Source organism: Neodiprion fabricii, chromosome 2, assembly GCF_021155785.1.
Source record: "Neodiprion fabricii isolate iyNeoFabr1 chromosome 2, iyNeoFabr1.1, whole genome shotgun sequence".
Classification (NCBI taxonomy): Eukaryota; Metazoa; Arthropoda; class Insecta; order Hymenoptera; family Diprionidae; genus Neodiprion; species Neodiprion fabricii.
This window is the reverse complement of record NC_060240.1, coordinates 22016144-22040107: the sequence shown is the minus strand read 5'-3', so window position 1 is coordinate 22040107 and position 23964 is coordinate 22016144. Positions and strand designations below refer to the sequence as shown.

Below are 23964 nucleotides of genomic sequence, written 5' to 3'. Positions count from 1 at the left end.
CACTGCCCTGGGGCCCCCAAGACAGGGGGTAAAAAATGAAGTCGTAATATTTCATTCGGATAATCATAAGTATTACATGTGTACATTGTTTCTATATGGAGCCCCGTCGGGAATCATCTTCATAATTTTCGTTTGCGTGTTCATTTTTTGCGCGTCAGAAACAGATACCTATAAAGATATTTGTCAAAGACTGTCATAAACAGCCGATGACAGCTGTCAAAGGGTTTGCTAGATGCTTTTTGTTTTGTTTTCGGCATCTCACCCCACCGCCAACTTCATGCGTATACTATTGTTATTATAATCTTTTTTTTACTATTGTTATTATAATCTTTTTCTACGTTCATTTGTTTGAAACTTTTTTATTAGATAGAGAGATATATACTGCATAGCGTTACACGAATGTAAGCTTGGTTGCAAAATAACGAATGGTATGTTGTATGCAAATATAGTAACTGTATCTAAATCGATATGGATCTTAAGTCTGTGGTATGAGCATGTGAAGCTCTCTTATGGTAATTGCACGACGGTAAGTTAAGGTACAGAGAAGTTAAGGTCACGCCATAATTATCGGCTGGGACGTAACAGAGAAAACCTATAGTCATACAGAGGAACGGGTTAGAATTGAGATAAAAATGTGAAAAAATTAGGGAATTGTTTTAAATTATTTAACGTTTATTTGGGGGGCGACCTGAAAAAAAACGTCAACACCCTCAATGAGGACCACCCTAATGATAGGTATAAGATTGTGCTTCTGATATTTTCCATTTCGAATGCTTGTTTCAACTTAATATTGTAACTGTATTAATAGTTATCTCGACTATATAGTCAAAAATGTAAAATATCTTCTTTGGAAAAATCGTAATTCTAGTTTACAGTGAATAGAATACATAAATTGAGCATCTTACTGTTTTATTGGGAATAAATTTCTGAAGCGTGAGAGGGGAGGCTCCACTGGAATATGTTTCATTATTTACCCAAAGGGCTCAATTTGCGCCCTTGCCCTGGAACCCTTAAATGCCTAGTTATGCCCCTGTCCAGTGTCGCTACCAACCAAGGAGCCTAATATATAAGGACAACAATCGAGGTAGGCTGTTTGACTTGACTTGCGGCCAGAACAGAGGGAAAAGATCATAGGTTCGAGACGTGCGCTTGTTATTGCTTGTATCACGTGATCACGACATTCCCCTTCGTAAATTTGAAAAACCAGACCTTAGCAACGCTATTCTAGTGCACATTGTGAGAACTATGAACTTTTCTCAAATTGTCGACCGTTTCTGAAACATTACGATCGTTCTCCTTATGTCTAATCTCTGTGCTACCGCTTACGAAAAGTTTTACCACGGGCTCGGTATACATCACCACTACTGCTCAGCGTTGCCAACCCTCAAGAAATTTCTTTAGATCTAGAATAATTACAGTCCATTCAGAATAAAAAGAAAAATTGTTTATTTAATAAGAAATACTGTCGTTTAAACCGGAATGTGAAGAAAGTTTGAAGGTCTCTGACGAAATCTCAAAACAGATAGCGAAATTTCTAAATATAGTCCGTAAAATCGGAACAATAAATTAAAACCAAACGCACTTATTTGACAAGCTGGTGGTCCTAAATATTAAAAAAAAAAATATTATGTGCGTAAAAGTTCCTAATATCTTTATGCTTACAATTCAGATTGTAGAATATGGATCTGTGTATGTTACCTCGTTTGGTAATTATCATTGTATATTTCTAGGAAAATCATGCATGTTATAAAGCGAAAAGATGAAATATATTATGTATTCCTGTATTTATTGATTTTTAATACCGTCAAACATCAGTGAGAAGAATTATTTTGGCGTCATTTGAAGAAATGTCTGTCTGACAGGCTGACAACGCTGCTACCGCTGCCAATGTTACGAACAGTGGCTCAGTTCTCAGTCCCAGTGCTGGATCAGTGCTGGTGATCATCTGGAATGATACTGTAGATCCAACGCTTGACGTCTAGATCTGGATCAGTATCGTTGATCAGCACTGGGCCAATATGACCTATCGGTAACCAGCTAGGCCAGTGCTGCCAACCCTCAATTGACTAATATTTTTATCCATCACTCTGCCAATATTGCAAGCCATCACGATGCTAGTATTGTTTTCAGATTAAAATTGTATTTGATGATCAACGAAAATCAAAAGCTAATCGATGCATTTGCTACCGGTACCGGCCCGATTCTCGACCAACGAAGAAAAGCACTGCTTACCTCTTACGAAGGTTGAGTTATTTTCAAAAATGTAAAAAAAGAATATGCTTCTTCTTATTACTTATATTAATACATAGGAATTGGTTTTATTCGGGATGAATGTCTAAAAACGTACGTATTCGGATCCTTGCCACGTGCTGTTACCTCCAACGCGAAAGCACGGCTCATTCGCGTCTGAGAATGGAGAAATTTTTTTTTTTAATGACAAATGAACAAGGTAAGAAATCACGGGTCTGGTTCACATATGCGTAGCTTCAGCTTATTAACTTTCGTAACAATTGTACCAAGTACAAATTTGCCATCATTATCCAGATTAATCTAATCTCGGTAAATATCGAATTGTAAATATTGTCACATCTTCCTGGATTGGGAAAAGTTTAACGTGTCAAGCTGTATTAATATTAACAAATTAGGACCGACGAGACTGTCCATTTCCATCGTGGCACCCTCTGGAAAGTATATTCGGAATGAAAGAAGGGTGCTCTCGGAAAATGAGCGTTGTACGTTAGGTGTAAGATAGCGCTCATTCGATTTTTGACTTTTCTTAGAAAAAGTGACGTAACATAGAACGCTCAACTTCGGAGTAAATCTTTCTTTCAACCCAAAAAAACTTTTTAGAGGATGCCACGTTAGAAATTTGCAAATTATTTTTTCGTGGAACACTCTATCGAGCACACTTCCATGCGATTGACCCGATTCGCCCACCTTCGTACCCTATATCCGAATGACGAGCTGCCCTAACAAACCGTATGAAGCCTAAAAAGAGATTTCGCGACGCCATAGCATAAGGTCAGTGTCTGATCACCAGCTGGAAGCATGCGTGAGTAAAACTGAAGCTGGCTGATCTAGCTCGGAAATCAAAATCCCTATTATCCACTTGTCACTCGTTACTTCTCCTCGCCCACTTTCGTGTCGTAAGCCCAGTCTGAAACTGAATCGTAATGAGGTTAGTAACGTAGTACAAACGCCGGGGAGAACCCGTTACCCGGTAACCGGTTAGACGTTACAAACCCTTTGACTTGGACTGCGGTTGTCGGATAAGATATTCCTGGCGAACAGTATTGGTTTGAACTACTTACGATCTCGTTACGCGCTGATTGTGTGATCATTTCAGTTCAAGCTCAAGACTTCCTGCCAGTCTAAGGTCCGCGCTGAGGGCAGTATTACATCTGACGGTGGGGGTAAGACGAGTCACCTGCAAAGCCCAGACAATTCGATATCGAAGTGATGAAAATTTAATTTCACGTTTTACTGGTTTAATATCGTGGTATTCGATTGTCAACTCTTTTTTAGCACTCTAACCTCGAAATTACTACTTTATCGTGATTTCTTAGTTCTAGATAAAAAATACAGATCGAAACTCGTATGGGTAGGGTTTTTTGACTCGCGTGGTACGGCACTCGTCTTCGGTTCGTACCTTAAACCTCGCATCTCGTCAAAAAGCCTCATTCATACTTGTTACAAAATGTACTATTGTACAACGCGATCATGTTTCACGCGTTTTTCCATGCGTGTTTTTCGTGCGCAAAGTATCCGTTTCTGCGACGCTAGAGTGAGTATGCAAATACGCATGCGCGGAGTACTCAAAAGACCGCTTTTAAGTCCTAGAAATTGGAAGTGGTTTTTTTTTGTACTGCGCGCATGCGCTGTCGCTTATAAATTTGACATTATGCGACCCTAACCTCAATTTCGTGCTTCGTAAAAAAACGCGTAACATACTCTTGTTATATAAAGAATCGTGTGCAGCATAGAGGTAACGATCTTTTCACCTCGCGTATTTGCAATATTCGTCTTCGGCTGACCTACGACTCATGTTGCAAACTTACGCTCGACCGACAGAACCGAATTTGCCTCCTCACACATTTATTATACTGTTCTTTTCCTCAATGGTAGTAGATACCTGAAAAATGGTCGAGGATACAGAGATTTAAAGATTATTACATCACAAGACAATAAAACTGTTACGCTTGGTAGTTTTTTTAATAATGATAAAATTATACATGACTAAGGAATTCGTCGGGGAAGGTCAATTAACGACGAATTCCCCACTCATGTATCTTCTCGGGTTACGAAAATCCACACGTGAAATTATACAACGAAGTGATAATATCAGCTGATTAAGAATATGTTAATGAGTCCAACCGTCTGTATGGAAATCTAGGGAAAAAGGAAAAACTGTCCAAAACTGTCATGTAATATTATTTTCGCGAACGTTGGTAAACGTGAGTAGAACAACTATCCTAATAGGTATGTCACAGTAATGAATTTGAGCAAATTGAAATTCACACAAGTTAGAATACCAACAATTGGAGAAGGGGTTTTATAATTACAGTCTTGAAACTAACTGAATTCTGGTGTTTTTGATCCAATTTGACACGGAGACTGAACATATCGGATTGAGAGGAATACGGTTATAGTTGAAGAAATGTTGTCAATGTAAAAAAAATTTATCCCTGTGAGAATAATATTATTTGCCACATAATACAATACAGCCATACAAATATGGTCAAGTTAGTATGGTCTAATATTGTAAGAGTTAGGTATTAGTGTTTCAACCATACATATAGCTACCCGAGAAGTACTTGCAATAATCTTTGCTCGGAAAAATATCGAATTGCATGGTTGAATCTGCCATACCGTTGCCACTCTTCACTATACGAGCATAAATAAATTCGTAAAATATTTCATGACTGATTTTCAGACTATTCATGGTGATCTAGTCCACGTGCAAAGTGAGTCCAGAATATTAAAAGAGGATTGAAAACACTGGATTTCAATAATTTTGAATGTTGTAATTATGAAATACTTATTGTTTGTTGTTGATATCTTAGCTTGTACAAATTAAATTTGCCAATATATTTAGATTGATTTGAATAATATATAACAAGGATGTTGTTTAAGGTCATTTAGTACTCTTACTTTTACCGACTGACCAAATTCACCCTTTTTCTTCCTATATTAAACAAATGAAAGAACGGAAAGGGTTCAAAAAAAGGGTAAAAAAGCTCGTTTTTCACTCGACTAGTAAAAGTAGGAGTACTACATGACCTTAATTCATGCTCAATATCGTTGACGCATACTTTTAGAGATTTTTCGAATGAACTTCTGACCGCCGTAAAACGAATTTCGCCATAAAATTTGGCACACACATTCCATTTAACTATCTAAGAATCCCCTTGAAAGGATTTTTGGCGACTCCCGACATTTATCGAGATATTGAATTTTTCGAGTATGATGATATACCTACATATCTCTTGTTGCACTCTCACGCTCTATTTATATACAAAATATAAATTAGGTTACGACAGTCACCTTCCGCGCTTTTCGTACGATTCAAAATACAAAGATATTAAAATATTGCGAGTTGGAAAAAATCGTTTTAAGGGGACTCTTACAGTTAGATAGTCAAATAGAATTTGTGCGCCAAATTTCATGGCGCAATTCAGTTTGCGGCTTTCAGAAGTACATCCGGTATTTCTAACAGTTTTTCTTCTTGTTCTAACTTATTATTGCACATTATTGCACTCGTAGGCCGCATTTACCCTTGCCTTGACTATTATCTACGAAATTACACAATTGCTAATTGCAAATCACAAGAAAATATTATCTTAATACGCGACTAAGGATGTGCGCATATAGTCAAATACCTTTGTGCGATGTGCATATCGATATAAAAGTTAATGAAACGAAATAAAAAAAAAATAATGAAATCATAGCATAAAAAGTGAAACTCAAAGTAATTTTTTTAAATTTCACTAAAAGAATCTAGTCTTGACAAGTAGTAAAATTTCAAATCTTGCATTCAAACTAAGGAAGTTTAGCTATGAATAACTTTAATATTATTCGTCGTTTAAATGTCAGAATCGTATTTTCTGTCCAATTTTGAATAACCACGGCTCATTTCGTTCCTACTAAATATACTCCACAGATCGCCAGTCACGTGGAAAGTAAAGCGTCCAGCAAAAATTACAGAATGAAAATATTAGCAATAACTGATGCAATTCCTCTCCGTGATGATCGAATAGTTTTTAATATATTTGGGCCGCTCCACCAATTATTAACAAGCGAACGGGACGTAAAAAAATCGATTTGTTTGAAACTTTCACATTTTGTAGTATGTACTAAGATTGAAAAGTTATCAAGATTTTCACCTTTCCGAATGTGTCATTCATTTCTGGATAACTTTTTGAAATCAATCTCAAAAACACGTTTCTCGGCAGAAAACCTCATTTTTCATGTGCCACCAAAATTTATCTTACTTTTGAATTTTTAATATGAAAGCTGATTTTTTTTCAACGAAGGACTCAAATTTTCAGAGTGTGATGGCCATAGGATCGCACGTGAAATATATTTAATTGATAAAGTTCTGTCAATAATACGTACTCTCTTTTTGGATTTCGACGTAATATTTTTGTTTCTAATTTTTAAAACTTACTCTAATAGTGCGCTATTGAAAGAAATAAAAATATTTCGTTGAATTCTAAATAGAGAATATCATCAATAGATCTTTATGAATTCCACGTAGCTCACGTGAGAGCCTATGGCCGTCCCACTCTAAAAATTTGAGTTCCCTACTGAAAAAATCTCAGCTTTCACACGAAACCCTCAAAAGTAAGATAAATTTTGGTGGCGCGTGAAAAATAGCGGTCCTCTGCCGAAAAACGTGTTTTCGAGATTGATCTCGAAAAGTTATACAAAAATGAATGACACGTTCGGAAAGGTGAAAATTTTTCACATAAGATATCTCATTTTTTATAATTTTTTTGTGCCGATAACGATACGAAAAAAATTCGCGTTTAATCCTCAATTAAATCAAAACGATAAATTTTGATGTGTCATTTCTCGCGAACGGTAAGTCCTAGAAAGTTCAAACTTGGTGAACTTTTCAATCTGAGTTCACACTACAAATAGTAAAAATTTCAGACAGATCGATTTTTTGACTTCGATAGATAACTAAGGATTGCCGATTAAAATCAGGGTTTCCATGTTTGAAGAACTTAAAAATTCAAAATAGCGGTGTCAATCACAATCTTACTTAGAAGTGATTTACAAAATTTTATATTGTCAGTTTTTCAAAATGATTAGAATGCACTAAAATCTGCTGTGCAAAGTTTCGAATTTACTTTCATAATGCCATTCTATATTAGGGTGTCATAATGTTTTGTCTTCCCAAGATTTCTATTCAAATTATCACCATAATTGCTGACTAAATAGACGCTAGTTTTAACTAATTAGTGATCTAACTTTGAATATTCAATTTGCTTCGTATACTTGGGCTGCTGATTATACACTTATTGGTAAAGTGATAAATATATTCGAATTTCTGAATTTGCTCTACTACAACATTTATTGTTTTAGTGTAAATTTATATTTTGCGAAATCGTAGAGTGATTCCTGTTTTTCAACGCTACTGCTTGAATAATAGCAACGTAATTCATCAGTTCTTTTCCATAAAAAAAAAAAAGCTTTTTTTAAGCAGGAATATAATTCACTGTTTGTTTTTAGCACAGACATATTTTGAACATTTTATTTCCCTATTTGTTATCAGCGATAGATATAATACAAAACCGTAAGATATATAAGAGATAATACAGTTGGCTTGCAAAAAACATGCCAATTCATTCATTATATTTTCTGAATCAGAGTTTCGGATTAACTGATTTATCTATCGATATTTTAGCCACTTGAAAAAATGTGATCGCGATAATTTCGGGCTAAGTCCTTAAGTGAATAAAGCATCATTTCGACGAGATCCTCTTGTTATTGAAAAGTTTGACTGCAGAACATCGAAATTAAAAAAATCCGGCTGCAATATACGTCATGAGGTGAACTGATAGTTCTAAAAACAATAACAATGTAAATAGCCGCGAAATTAAGCTCTCAAAAATGTTCAGAATCCCCAAATATGATTCTGGGTTAAGCAATATGAAAATGGTAGCTGCCCGAGCAACTAATCAACTGATGAATTGTAGGAAAAGTGAAACCGGAAGTTTCGCGCTAAGGATACCTTTTGTATAGATTTTCTGACCTCAAAAGCTTGAGAAAATTAAATTTCACGACAATCACGTAATTTTTAAATGTGGCATTAACCACATTATAATCCGATTCACCAATACGAATTTCGAAATTTTCCGATTGTAATTAAAAATAGAAACTCACAAGACCTAACAATGTCTTTGGTTTTCGCATTAATTTTTGAAATTCTAATCCATACCACCATATAAAAGCTATGCGATTATTCGATTAGTGGAAAGACAATTAATTGAAAGAGCGAATTAGTCGATCAGTTCGTGAAAAAAACGATCAATTAATAAATTGATGAATTAGGATTAACCGCGCAGTTCTATAGGCATCATATTAGATCTACAATTTGCAATTCCAACATTCTGAAGTCAAATTCCATTCACGAGGGAAGAAGTGTTTGTTCTTTGAAGTTTTGTTTCTTTCTTAGGTTCTTCCTCAAAATCACTTTCACAAAGTTGTCTTAATTTCGATCTTAATAACTGATATTTTGAAAATCAAAATCCTGCCCCCTTCGTTCAGCAAAGCGGTCGATTCTACGAATGAGTTTAATTTGTAGAAACATGGAGTCGTCTGCTTGTGAATGAGAACGGGTGCGCAGTAAATCTCAATAAATGTATAAGGTACATGCGCCCGTGCTGAGCGCGGGCCATCATTTTATTCTGGCGCTATTAAAGCTGTTCAACGGACAGTGCATCGAGTGTAACTCAATTATGCATTATATGATACTGACAATGAACCGGCTGATTGCGCGAGCAGCGTACATACATAACTACAAGATTTTATCTGCAGTACGTTCCGTTGATAATATTAACATATCTCTGCATCGTTTTCAAAATAGAATCCTTCAGTAACACTTCGAAGCGTACATTTTTGCTTGCACCTAAATTTCTTAAAACTGCGTATATAGGGGTTCCCGAGGTCGCTGATTTCGAAAATGGGGTCAGATCTGAGAAATTTTCAATATTCAAAATGGCGGATCTAATACAAGCGAATAAGATCGATTTTTATATTTTCAGTCGGCCATATTGGGTCCGTCATCTTGAATTTTGAATTTATGACGTCAGATTCGTATTTAGCAGCCCCAAAAACCCGAGATTACCGAGTTCCACTTTTCTAGTTCCCATAACCTTCTCACAAATACATTTATTCTGTAAAAATAGGCATTTTCGACACTGCTTATTTATAGCACTCACTATATTCGCGAAATCATCGTAATCCCTCTTAAAACATCAACATTGACATCTTGGGAAGTCTGACTATGCAAAAAAATAAAATAAAAAATGCGTCAGCGATATCTTATTAATTGAATATAAATCTTGAATAATCAATTAAAAAAAGGTGTTTCATATATGAGAGGCTGTGCCGCAAAGGGTTAAAACATTACTGACAGTCAAGTCCAGTTGAATATAATCATTAATCTGCTGAAAATTAAAATCTTAGCAGGAAAAGCAGTATAATAATTGAAATGAGTTCAAAATATTGGCTGACGCTTTAATTATTATCGATGTCCAAGAAACCGCGACAAAAGTCGGTCGCAGATGTCAGACGTCACACCTGGATAAACAAAAATATTGTCACAGATCCTATTGTTCGAATATTTTTTTCATTTCTGCAGCTGGCATGACTGAATTCGCAACCTGTCGCGTAAAAGATCAGGTTGAAAATAGCCGGCTGCACATCAACGTATTTGAAGTGGAAAAGCAGCCGAACCTAACCTAACAGTTGTGTGAAATTTTATGGGAAGATCACCGAAAGACAGCGAGAAAAATTACCGGAATCAAGTAAGGTGCTACAAATTTATAACAATTATACTGCTCACCTTCTTCTCAGTGTTCTTCCAGTCTTACCTTTGGTAGATAATACTGAATAAGAAGCCTCGAAAGGCTGCAACAACGTCTATTTAAAGCCTCCTTCCACATTGGCACTCAACCAGTGGTAGCATAGTATATACAGTACAATGAAGGAAGATGATATCCGGTTCCGGTAACAAAATCCCACAATGCTGTAACCCAAGACTAAAAACGCCTCGCTGCCACCAGCGTAAAGTGTCGTTGTTCCAATGTCCTGTCGTGCAGAGTAAGAGGGTTATCCACGTAGCTCCGCATCCTGCTTGTATCCTGTTACCGTCTCCTTCTGTTGAACTCCTCGTCCGGCAGACTGACAATGAGAAAGCGAACAAGATCACGCCTCCATATAGGAGGTCCAAATTTGTACGTAAACAAAATTCGATGTTCAGCACGAGCATCAGTGTGTACAATTCTGAAGCGACACTTTTCCCTCACTCCCATCTGAGAAATCGCGTTGTTCGGCAAAGTGCATAAATGCCTATTAACCTTCCGACTAACTTGTTTCGATCCGACAGAAAATACGGGTTCGATTATATACGAATTATTATATGACAATGCGTTCCATTTACTCGCGTCAACTGCATCGCGCCGGTGACATATTTCAATTATTTTAAGCTCATTTGGGGCGTGAACCGGATGAAATTAAAAAATGACCTTTTTAAAAACCACTTTAATGCACACGGGTTTCATTTTCTCGACGGCGACGGCGGCGTCGCATCGTCGCCTGGATTAACATTTAATCGTGTAATACCTTCTCAAGGCGCGCTTAGATATACCGGATGAGCTGCTACGGGGGGCTTAATTACCTAAGGATGTAGCCAAGTTCGTTTACTCGTTCTCGTTAGTTCACGTTTACTGCTTATTTGCCGGCGCCCTGCGCTCGTTACCTCCAAATGGAAATAGAAGTTCCAGCACGTTGCTTTGCAGTCCACGCGAAAAACTGATCTGATCCATTTTTGTGCTGCCATCATTTAATATGTAAACAACCTTTCGGCCGGGCCTTGCTAGCCATCTTCAGGCTACAAGAGAAATAACAAACGCTCAACCAGACATTAGTTTTTCATGGACTATCAACATATCTGTTTGTTAACAAGATTTGTCCTTTCGTATAGTTGAGTTAAACTTATAATTACGCTTGTGATTTTATAAAAATATGTACCAGTAAGCAGGATTTTCTTCTCATTGAGGTTTGGTGTACGAAATTGAAAAAAATTCAAGTCACAAACGTTAATTAATAATTACCTCGGACAAATAAAATTACCAAAAACCACCGACTTTTAACAAACGTATCTCATTAATCTAATCAACAAGGATCATCTTAAGTGGTTCTGTTATTAAGATTGATGGTAAACCCAGGAGCTCGAGTATCGTGGTATCATTAAATGGTAGCTTAGTTAAGGACTTATCACCAGGTAGGTAGACATGAAGAAAAGTTCGTCGCAGTGTTGGTCAATGATAATTATTATGCAAATAAAAATGTAAAAATTTCGTACACACGCCATGCGGTGTAATCAAGGTAAATTCAGGTTGTGACCTACACAGACTTTGTAAACCCCAGGTTCGTTTTCTTAGTTTATAACATGAATTGTATCAATTATTAACAGATTCCAATAAATTTTCGTTCTGTGGAAGGCTCTCACTCAGGCCGAAACGTTAACAAATATAATTTGTTTACGCAAATTGACTTTCATATCCAAGAAATCAATACTGATCGATAATTATTTACAATGTCAACGACGTTTCGAATTATTATATTTGTAGAAAGCTACCATGATCTCATTCAACATATAAAAATAAAAAATACTGGAATTTTATACAAAACTGTCGATATCGGTACTTCATTTCAAATAGTTTCATAGTTGGTTCAAGGTCTATGTTAGATTTGTTCGATTTCACTCTACGATAACTCATTTTATTGAAAAAACTGTTTTTTTTTTTTTAATAATCACAGAAACGGATTTTTTTTCATCAGCGACCAATTGAATATTGCCCATTTGTTGATTGCAATTAGTATCGGTATAATGCGTTAAAATTAAATATTTAACGACGCCAACATGTTAAAACGAAGTATTTCGGTGAATTTATAGAAAATAGTTTTGTGAATAGAATGAGCCATCTGTGAGTAAAAACGGTCAGATTTAGTAACCATTTTGAAGGGATGCGAAATGAAGCGTCGGTATCTAAACCTTTATTTACAATTTCAGTATATTCTATTTCTTAATAAATTTATCAGAGAATATCGGTTTTTGGTCAACTATAAAACTTCCGTATGGGGATACACGCTAGTATGCGGCTGAAAAAGCGAGTGAAATTTGAGGATTCCACAACTAATTATTTAATTCGATTACAGTTCATTTCGTATGAAAGTACGAGTATGTTTGTGCCTTATTCACAAATTTTTTCTCTCAGAATCAATTGATAGGAAAAATTGTTTGTTACTATAGCATCAACCATTCGCACGGTGATGTATTTCGGGGTGCCGAAGTATTCTTGTATAATTAACTCTTTTTTCCACGGCGCTTTTATTTATTTGTCATGTTTATTTGTGAAATAAATTTTAAAAAGTTCTAAAATCCGAACAAATAGTTGCCTTTTAATTTCAAATGGTCGTAATTTTGTTGAAAACATTTAGTATTATGGCAAGGACCATGAAGTATCCGAGAATACTATTTTCGAAATCGAAATAAATAGTTTGAGACGTTTTCGAGATATCTGGGCACCGCAAAACACATCACCGAGAAAAATGGCCGACGTTATTTTCAATAACCATACTTCCTATTAATAATGCTTGAAAAAAAACCTGTAAATGTAGATCAATCCTCGTACTTCTAAATATAACAAACCCCAATCGGATTGAAAAATTCATTATCTGAATTTGTTACATACCCAAAATTTACCCACTTCCTCAGCCTATGTGTACTACTTTGGTCAGACGTAAACTCGAAAATGTGGCTCATGATATTTTATTAGATAGTTACGACGAATTGACCACTTTCAGTAGTGGCTCTTTTGTCAGGTGGTTCTTCCGTGGTCCTAAATTCATAGATTACTTTTCTTACCGATGCTATATTCCACTTGTATAAATTACAAGTACTTGAGAGGTGATTGAAATTTGGTAAGCTCTCCAACATAGTACATTGGTAATCTCAAGCCTTATAAATACTGTACTGACAAACTCATTGGTTACCCATATGATTCATTTTTAGTGGTCACTTGAGTAATCCATCAAATGTGGAAAGATTTCATACAATTCGATGGAAAAGTCCGATTTCGAAGAAATTATACCCAATTCCGAATCCTTGAGGTGCTCATAAAAAAACCCTTGACTACAGGATAAAATGGTAAAACCACGTTTTAAAAGTTTTCAAATAATTCTGAACTCTAGTTATCGTTATGATTTCTTCAGAATTCACAGAAGGGTTGTGATTTTATTCGACCCTTCAGCATTAATTACTTCTTTCATTTTCTCGGTTAACAAACTCGTTAAAACTAATGCCTTCGTCAATCGTAACGGTGCCTAGAAAAAGAACCCCAACCCTTGGAAATCGATACCTTGTTACAATGTTGCAGTATCGCTCACTGGTTCATTTCACAATGTTCGACAGATATTCAGTTGGTTTGCCAACTGACGGCTAACCTTCTTCATCGCTCCTGAGTTGAACATTTCTTTAACCCTAATATCGATTTTTTGTGAATTTAGAGAATTTTTCAACATATTTCTTCGCGGTTTTTGTTATTTGTGATTTGTTTATACTAAGAGGTTTTCAATACACGAGAGTAATTATTGCGATATAATGTAAAGTATCATTGTTAGAAACAAATTGATCGAAAAAAATCGGGAAAATTGACGGAATAATTCATTTCAGAGAAAGTTACCCTCCAACACATATACATGTTTTACATAAATTAAAAGTTTTTGGGGTCGCTGATTACGATCCTGAAATCAGATTTTGAAAATTCAGTATGGCGAATCCAATAACCGACCCTAAAAACCCACGCATAGAGTTTTTGACGGTATTCGATCAAATTTGAAATTTATGTCTACCAGATTGAATATGCCATCTTGAATTTTTGAAATACGATTTCAGATTCATCATCAGCGAGCCCAAAAACCACAGAATACTGTCTTGTTATTATAGTTGACTAAACATAATAATGTCCCTGAAAAGTTTGAAACAGAAAAACGGATCATTCACAATCGAAGTACATTGGAGCTTATACTCGTATATAAGTTATTGAAGATAGAAAATATAGGCAACAGTAACCATACCGATAGGAAGTATGACGCAACGATGACTTCACTGGCGGACTCTCTATGGTTTCTGCAAGCTATAATTATAAAGTTTTCATTGCGGTTTCCTGCCAGCATATCAGATTCCTCATTTAATGTTACGTACAATAATGCGACGGTCTTTTCACGACGATTTAATTCTTTAGGACTGATTTTCAATATTTCGCACAAATGAAATGTAAGTCCGTAAAAATTTTAATCCTGATCAGAGCCATAAAGGGTATCATGCACAAGGCTTGAATTTAGTAATACTTGTGTGCAAAAAAGTATTCTACTATTGTCCAACCCGGACTTAAGATGAGATAGGAAATTCTGAAAGACGTGAAAGCAACTCAACCCACTCGTGTCAAGCCTAATAAATATTGGATTATTCTTGAAGTTCAAGACTGACTTGCCAAAATTGAATCAACGCGTCAACTAACCATAATATATACTCTCCCCCAACTCTTAGCGCGTAGTGTGAAGATAAATTTGGAAGCATCTAAACCTGGTCTGCAGAGTAACAAACCGTTAAGGTTAACGGTTATAAATATTTAACGGACTCGTCTCCATATACAACCACATGAGATGGCTGCTCTTCGCAAGTTCTGCGAGAATGTTATCACGACAATTACAGTGGTGCTGCTTACTAAATTTACTAAAAGTAAACGACATTCGCTCTTAGACGGAGGTGGAAAAACTTCTCGACACTTCAAGACTGGTATAACTGGTTAGAGAGTTGCAGTAACCGAGCAAAATGCATATGTGACCTGAAAATCTCGTACAAGGATAATAATCCTTTTGGCATACCTCTTCGATGTTCCTTCCACATATTGTTTTCTTTTCATACGAAGAGAAATACTAGCAATAATATTCTTAGGCGAGGAATAACATAATGCTGATGAGGCCAGCAGAGGTATGCAAAGTTTATCTTCGTACAGTTTTATTGGTTGTATTTCTGACATTACACGGAGGGAAAGAAATTCTTGAACCAACAAAACAGATTGCATTGGAGTCTATTTGCTTCAATCTAGTGTCCCTTATTTGTTACAAATACGATGATTTCACTTCAACAATTTTGATTTAATTAGTTTATCAAGATGATTTAGTCAAGCGAATTCCTTGATTCTACAAAAGTCTTTCTTGTCACGATTGAGGGAATTATTGATTCGAGTGAATCTTTTAACGTGTTTCCGAAATTGAGTCAACTGAATATCAGTTCATTTGAAGTTTATGTATTGTTCTTCTAAGTCGCGTGTTCGTTGACAGAAACGATTAGGTACTTCAAATAAAATAAGTACATGAATCGAGCCAACAAAAACTTTGCATCGATTGAACGGCATACTTTGTTGATCTAACTTGTTTGGCGTAACTGGTTGAATCAATTGCAATAGATTGTTCACGAGGTAAAAGAAACACCCCATGTTTTGAAACAAGTAGAGAATGTATTCGTGGTAAACATCGGTATACTAGTATTCTAAACGGCCACCAGGCGGTAAAGGTTCTCGCTACCGAGTTACAAGATCGAGTAGTCGGCTAGGAGTTCAGATACGGAGACGAAAGATAAATTTGTCATCAGACATACTGCAAACGAAGAAAGCATAATAATACCAAGTTCCGTGTAATCGAAATTAGTATTGACTACAAATAAACAAAAACTGTTAACAAACGTATATTTAAATATGAAATTTTAATTGAGGCAAATATCATCTGTTAACTGTCAACAAATGTTTATCGATCATTACTTGGCTCAACTTAGGTTTGATAATAATAATGAAACATATATTTAGCCATATCCAAGTATAAAATTGTTGACAGTGGATAAACTCTTTTATCAGTGAATGACAATCAGTTTTCGGATTTTACCTATTCAACATCGAGTAATTCCGACAAAATTTTGATTCGATAGAATTATAAATGACATGATTCGAAGAATACGTTTTGTGCGGTTCAATAACGCTAATGTTCAATCACTTTACGGTGCGTTCAATAAAATTTTTAGTCATTCCAATCACAGATTTTCTTCATACAAATGCACTTATTTTCAAGAAACTTATACAACAAAGAAATATTAATTCGTGGATTAGTCATCGGTTCACGTGGCAGAAATCTGCTTGGCATTTTTCGGTTATCCTGAAACTCCAGGTGGTATGCGGATAACTGTATAATATGCATAACGGAATGAACTGAAACCAGTATAATACGTACATGCATTTGAACAAGATGTACATTTACTTGAATTTTTTTATATTTGAATTTACTTATATTACTTGAATACTATGCCACAATGAAGCCATGTTATTGACCATAACTTGAGGCAGTATTATCACGAAATCAATGACAATGGAGCATTCGAATATATTGAAAGTATCGACAGTATCTTTCCATATGCGAAACAAGAGTAAAAATGAGTCGCCGACTCAACAACAGACAGGAAGGTTATTGAAATTTTGATTTTGACCGATGCTGTAGTGGAAAAACTAGTCACGACAGACTTACATTGAATAATGAACATAAATATTTCTGAAACGTGGCTATCGCTAAAAACAAAGCTCATATTGTGTATTTCATAAGGTTTCTAAATTTTGAACAGAATAACTGTCGATATCGCTAAAAACAATGATCACATTGTATAATTCATGACAATTCTAAATGTTGAATACAAAAACATCAGGGCACCGAATGAAACAAAGAGATATTTAATTTTTAAGCTAAAACATGAGGTTACTAATAGAATTTTTCGAAACTTTTTATAGAATTTTTTAATGTCAAATGAACGCAGCTTTTGATTACCTCAAAACTTGTCAGAAATCGCAATTCTTTACAATTATATGCTATAACCGTTTTCAATTCAATAAACTATGTACATTTTCGTAAGATTGCATACAATTCTTTACCGAATTTCGTTTTTATTTTATTCCCGTCAATGTTTTATTTTATTTTTCTCAATTTATGTCATAAAAAACTATCGATTCGTCGTAATTCTTCATTGCAGTTCATAGATTTTTTCGAATATTCGCAACGTTATATCAGAATTTTCCGAGTATGTGATTTTTTTTTTATTTCATGGTATTACAAATGATTGGAATTCATCGTAACAGTACATCGTTTCTGAAGAAACATTTACAAAAACGCATTGCTTTCTCACAAAAAAAAACAAAAACCACCAACTTTCTCCGATTTTCTATTTTCCGTTTTTTATGTGGAATATCGTAGAAATGATTTTCATCACGACAACGTCCTCTCATAAATATTCCTCTTCATGATGGTGAACTAGGAGTGCGCGGTATTGGAAATTAGATACCGATTTTCGGTACGGGTTTCGTATTCGGTAGTTTCGGTTAGCCGAAATATCATAGATTTTAATCTACAAATATCGTCGGAAAAAGACTAAGAAAAATCTGTATTGAACTGTAATAAATACCAATAATCTAAATAGTATTTAGATTATCGGAAATTTCGGCACTTCAATATTTACCGAAATTTCGATACGTCGGTATCGGTATCGACAGAAGGTTCCCATACCGATACATTTCGAGGAAGGAGATACCGAAAAATTCGCTATATGGGGTTCTGCAGCCGACCACTTGCATCGATAACGACAATCGAAGACGTAACGATTCCACGAAGGCTGCAAAGGTGGTCGAATTGGTAGTCAAGGCGCATTTAATTCGATACAAGCCACGCCGCGTTGGGCATAAACGCATGAGCCGAGTTTGCATAATCCACCGTAACATTGATCAACACCTGAATTCTAAGCGTGCCGGCAACGGGTACACTGAAACAATTTACTTATTCAAAAGGACGAGGTCGTCCGCTACAAATTTTGGGTCAGCGTGCCAAATATCGCGCAACGGTATACCGGGTGTTTGCAAGTGAACGCCGCAGTTTGTTGGATTGCTTACCACTAAGGGAAAAAACTATCGGTAATATAGACCTACCGAGTTATCAACGGGTAACGCGGTTAAGGGATCATTCTAATGTAACGGGTTGAAAAATAGCTGATTTTGGCGATTTTTTTTTTTTTCCGACGGTTAAAATACGCTAATCAATAGGATTACTTTATGTCAAATCAAAGCACTCGTGAATAACGGGAAATGAATTTTTAATCGTTTGGTTTAATTTTTTTTTACATTTATTTTATAATTTTGAAAATGACTTCGAAAAAAACGGAGTCGCACGGTGGACACGGTGGTGGCCGTTGATGTTATCTGAAACAGAATTTGTAAAAAGATTATTAATCCGTATGAAAGCCGCGATCTTGCTATGGAAGTTTTTTTTTTTTTTATCAACATTGACAAAATGGCGGTGGCTTGAAAAAAGTATCGAATTTAGGATATTTTCTTAGCTCATTTTTTCGACAGTCGATCGTTAAAAAGAGGTACGAAGATTTCCAAAAAATAAGATTTTGTAACAATATAAAGAATGGCGTGAAGAATGTCGTGTCCTAATTTGATACTGAAAGTTTAAGAACTCTTACTTTATAGTTTTTACCATTTTGAAAAACCACGTTTCAAAAAAACCGTTGAACAAAATATTAAAAAGACAAACGTGTAGATATTTATTTTCCATTCTTCACAAGTGCGTTCATTTGACATTAAAAAAATCAGACTGATTAGCGTTTGTTAACCGTGCGAAAAAAAATTATCATAATCAGCTATTTTTCGACCCGTTACGCTAGGATAATTTCTCAAAGTCCTTGCGAGTGAGCTGGAATTTTCCGCATTGCCAAGTTGTGCCTATTTGGCCAAGTAGTTGTTGAGGTTTGGTTGTTGAGTATGTTGAAGCGTTTAATGATTGCGTTCCGGAGTCACGTTAAAGTAATCATATGACTCGACTTGAATACGGTGATTACGACTCGGTAGGTCTGTCTTACCGATATTTGTTTCCCTCATTGTCAGTGGTGGGCAGCCTGACGCACCGCGGTGTTCACTTGGAAACACCCGGTAGATACGCTCGTGCAAGCAAATAACCCGTCGCTCGACTGTATCGACTTTGTGAAAGACACGCGTAGGTGCAGTTTGCTTTTGCATCTCTTCTCCTCTTACTCTCTACTTTTCTATTTCTTTCTCTCTCGTCGATTTCGCGTTCAATGCAGCAAACGGAATGCAGTGCGTGGATCGCAGGATAAAAGGAGGCGTCTTCCGACCTCGATTTTGGAAACCTCCGTCCCGAACGAGTTTCAGAATCGAGGTCCGAGTATTGACCCTTCGTTACACAGTAGTTTCACAGTGAAATCACAATTTCATCATTATTTCGTATATCAGTGTGTCCGTGGTTTTGCAATAAGTCTCCATATCGACTTTGTATTGTTCAACGTTCCGGTCAGTTGAACAAATATGTTTGTTACTGTATGTAATGCATTACAAAGAGCTCAATTAAATAGGTGCACAAAAAATGATAAAATGTCGTTCTTACTCTAAATCCACTGCTGATTAAAGGGTGAATAAAATTTCATCACTAAACTTTCTACCTTATTTCTATAAAACAAACATTCAATAAAAACAATTACCATATCTTTTATACAAAATGTTATAAAACGTGCAAGAATTCTGTAAAAACTTATCACCTCGTTCTGACACGTTGGAGATTTTTGTATAATTTACAAGTTTTATAATCCCTTTATGTCATGAAAAATATGACCGATCTTCCATAGAAATCTCTTGGAACAATTAGAGCAAGCCCTTACAAAAATTCAAAACCTCGTCAAATTCCCTAGAAATGCCCGTTAGAACAATTCAGTTCCATAAAAATACACGAAACACCAAAAAGATTTTCTCCGGTACAAAGTTACTACAGTAAAGGGATAACAAATGCTGCGTTTTGACTTCGAGAGGAAAGTATTAGAACAAATTACAGTAATCGTTAGATGTCTCGCAATCAATCCTGGTTGGAAAGAAAAAGATTTGCTGGACCAGCAAGAGAAATGTCACGTACAGAATGCAAAAAAGTTTGCAGTCGTAGCGAGACAAATTTGTTTCATCAGAAAGAATTCTGCTGGTACAACTAACGGCCTTGGGGAATTCAGCCACTCGTTCTACTGTACTAAGAAAATTCTTACCGCTGTAATAATTTTTTCTTTCTATCGTTGTATCAACATTTTTCTCTGCTCGATACAGCAATTCAATTTAATTCGTTTGTTATAAAGCATATGTTCGGAAATTGTGATTCTTCACAACTTCACTCGTAATTGTTATGCAAAGTCTTACGCACATCATAAGTATATCGTCTTTTACGTTTCGAAGTATTTAATATTTTTAACGGATTTTTTTTTAGTACTTTTAATGATATTTAGTACTTGTGTCGGTTTCATTAAGTAACGAATAATTCGGAAAGACTGACGTAATAAAAGATGACGGGTGATCCAACTTCATAGATTTTTTATTGATTGATTCATTTTTAACGTGACTCATCAGCTTCCAGATTTTAGATCTCTGTTTTCATGACGGAGTCTTTTTTATTAACAGCTTGGTGAGTCGTTTCAGATATTCATAGTAGCCAGTCAGGAAATATACATGTTGAATAAGAATAAGCGTGAAAGAATTTTTAGACGACAAAAATTAAAAGACGACTGCGGAAATCGAATCCCACTCATGAAAACAGTTTGCCTCGAGAATCCATAATATGACTGATTTGTGGCAACTTTCACGATTAAAATGAACTGTAAATATTGGTACAATTACTATTCGAAAAATTATAGGTCAAAAAGGAATAAAATATTCTCATTTCGCGGACGCATCGCATGTTTTAAATAATTTTTATTTTTTTTGCAAAATTATCTTACTAACACAAATAGAATTACAGCTGGATTAGTGTTGTACTTGATTTTAAACATTATTATGTTTCACATTTGCGATGCACATATACCATTATTTTTTATTAGTACTATTGGTTTTTTAAAATTTCTTTACCAATGTCGCATTTATTTTGGAATTACTATATATATATATCATATCTTGCGAGGCTGAATAAAAATTGACTTCAAACTCAAACAAAATATTCTTATGCATAAATTATCGTATCGTAAACAATCACCATAATGCGTGTTATTTCACACACCTTAAAATTGTATAAAATTTTCTACCGTTGAGTTGCAGTGTTCTGTAAAGAGACATACAATATTTTCAACACCTGCTACCGAAGTTCGATTTCAAAGCCACTGGAGTGTGCGTAAAGTTCCATTTTTCCGAACAGTGCGACAAAACGATACGCTGGCGTATGCGCAGAAGTGAAATGATACATTTTACACACTAGGACTTAAGACTACCTGGTCCCCAGATATCACCGCTGACGTTATGTTAACCTTTTTTATCTACTCTGTTGATCTCTGTTATTATCTGATCGATAAATTCTTTGCATGATGTTTATTCTTATTTCACCTGTTCATGCATACATTTTTCCTTACATGCGATTCACTTGAAATTTTGCATGCGTAGGCTTTTGGGATCGGGGACTACGAATCTGAACTCGAAATTCGAAAATACGAAATGGCAGATGCAATATGGTGGACGTAAATTCAAAAAGCACCCTTCGAGTTGCAAGCGTTGCATTTTCGAAGCTCAGCGACGCTCACTGGCAATATTTCTAATACAAGTTCTCAACTTTTATTATGTTTTGATGCAGTCAGTCCAAGATGTATCACGTCCACTCTAAATTCCTGTCTGGCATTGGAACTTTTCCAGTATTTTGAGGGACAAAGTTTCAAGTCGCTAATTCCTTATTCCTGTTTCTTTAGGATCACTTAATAATATGAATACCTCTTTCTACTACTCTTATTTTTACTACTCGCGGATTGCAATCATTGTCACCAGTTTAGTACTTGTTGTTCTGGTCAACTAGTGAAATGTAGCATTGAAATATTAGCTTTTCGTATTACTGTAAGAAATATTGCGGAAAATGCCAGCAATTTTAGGACTTTGCAAAGGCTGGAAATGTGTGATGACCGGAGATACAGCGAAGCGGAAAAGAAAAAGAGGTTTCCGGGATATGCAGTTAGGATAGAGTGCGCAGTGTGGAAAGGAGGTGGTTACAACCAGTTGTCTGGTAATTCGTGCTATACGCCTTAACCGAACGCACCGGTTAAAATAACTAAACTGTTTAAGTAAGACTAACTATATTTTCAGGTTGACATGACTAGAATCTCGTTGCTACATTTATATGGTATTTCCAATCAGGCCTTTTATCCGTGAAAGCCTAACTTTTGGTATAGATCATTTTCTCTTATATGTCGTGAAAATAAAATGTGTGAAATTTTATCCCTTCTGACTGACAAGATTCAACATAATATATAATGCGAATTTCGAACATTTGGAATTCTGATCCGTATCCTGGAAATTGAGCAAATATCACGAATATACCTGACTTTTTTCTACTTTTCTTGTTTGACCTCATATTCGGTTTATGGACTCAATCAAGATTTAATGTATCACTTGAATTCATTATGATAATAAATATCTCGTTCTGACGGGGGCCCGAGCTCGGGCCGAAACGTAAACAAATTTCACTTTGTTTCATTTTTGACCTGCATATCCAAGAATTACCCTTCTGTCATCAACCTCAGGTCAAGAATCACGATTTGCATTGAATTCATTATACTGATTAATGATTAAACATTCCATGCATACATTTTTCCTTATGTGCGATTCGCTCGAAATTTAGCTTAAATAGGCTCTGGGGGTCGCTGATCACGTGTCTGAACTCAAAATTTGAAAATACAAAACGGTAGATCCAATATGGCGGCCGTAAATTCAAAAAGTTATCAAGTTTTGATAAACTTTTTGCTGCACGGTTTTTGGGGTCACCGATTAAGAATCTGAACTTGAAATTAAAAAATTCAAAATGGCGGATCCAATATGGGGGACAGCAAAAACGAGAAAAATTTTTCACGTGTATTAAGTTTGTGCAGAAATTGGCTTATGGATTTTCATGGTAGATTAGCAGAAAATGCATTTTATCTAAGAAAAGTACTATTTTCGACCATTCGATTTGCTATTCGACATTACGTATTTGCTATTCTTACACTAAATAAATAAATGAATTTCATATTTTTCTCAGACTTATTAATATTTCACGGACCATGTGGAACCAAAAAACTCGGCAGTTGTTGAGAAAAAAGTAGTTCTAACGTGAATTAAAGGGTTGATACTCCTGCCAGAACTCGGTCGAGTGAAACAGCATCGTAGAAACTCGTCGTCGAGAAGGTGATCGCTTATTTTACAGACACGTATCGTACTCCAGTTTCCGCGAAAGCAGTACAAGCGCAGCTTTACCGGTATTGCTACAACGCGAGAATGTGACGTAGCAGCGCGTGGAAAGTCACAAGTTACTGCAGTAAAACCTCGCTTATATCCGACCTTCGATTAACCGAGGTTCCGTATTATCCGAGACACCCGTCTCATCCTTGAATAAAACGGAATAATCCGCTATGCCTTACGTATATGAAATGTGTTTCGTCGCATCTTTGTTTGAGCACGCATAAACTTGTAAAAGTTTCTTGCAATTTTTAACATTGCAAGCTATAAACGCGACAGTTCCGATTCTGGAATCAAGGGTAGAACATCGCAATGGCTTGGATTGTATATGTTTTCTGTG

General features: G+C 35.7%; 1 protein-coding gene and 1 long non-coding RNA gene across 4 annotated transcripts in view; one reads left to right on the top strand and one right to left on the bottom strand.

The window, feature by feature from the left end:
- Positions 1 to 446: 446 nt before the first annotated feature.
- Positions 447 to 10606, bottom strand: LOC124175507. The gene is made up of 3 exons (XR_006869186.1): positions 10076 to 10606; positions 3312 to 3427; positions 447 to 3163 (listed from the first exon to the last, which is right to left on the bottom strand). It is a non-coding gene; the product is annotated as an uncharacterized LOC124175507 (long non-coding RNA).
- Positions 3293 to 23964, top strand: part of LOC124175480 (aminopeptidase N) — a 41493-nt gene continuing 20821 nt past the window's right edge. Inside the window, exon 1 of one of the 3 annotated variants that reach the window (XM_046555792.1) lies at positions 3293 to 3413. The gene's annotated coding sequence lies outside the window, so the exon portion shown is untranslated. Of the gene's footprint in view, positions 3414 to 9930; positions 10043 to 23964 lie in introns of those variants that run through there. The other 2 variants (XM_046555793.1, XM_046555794.1) reach the window with 2 other exon arrangements.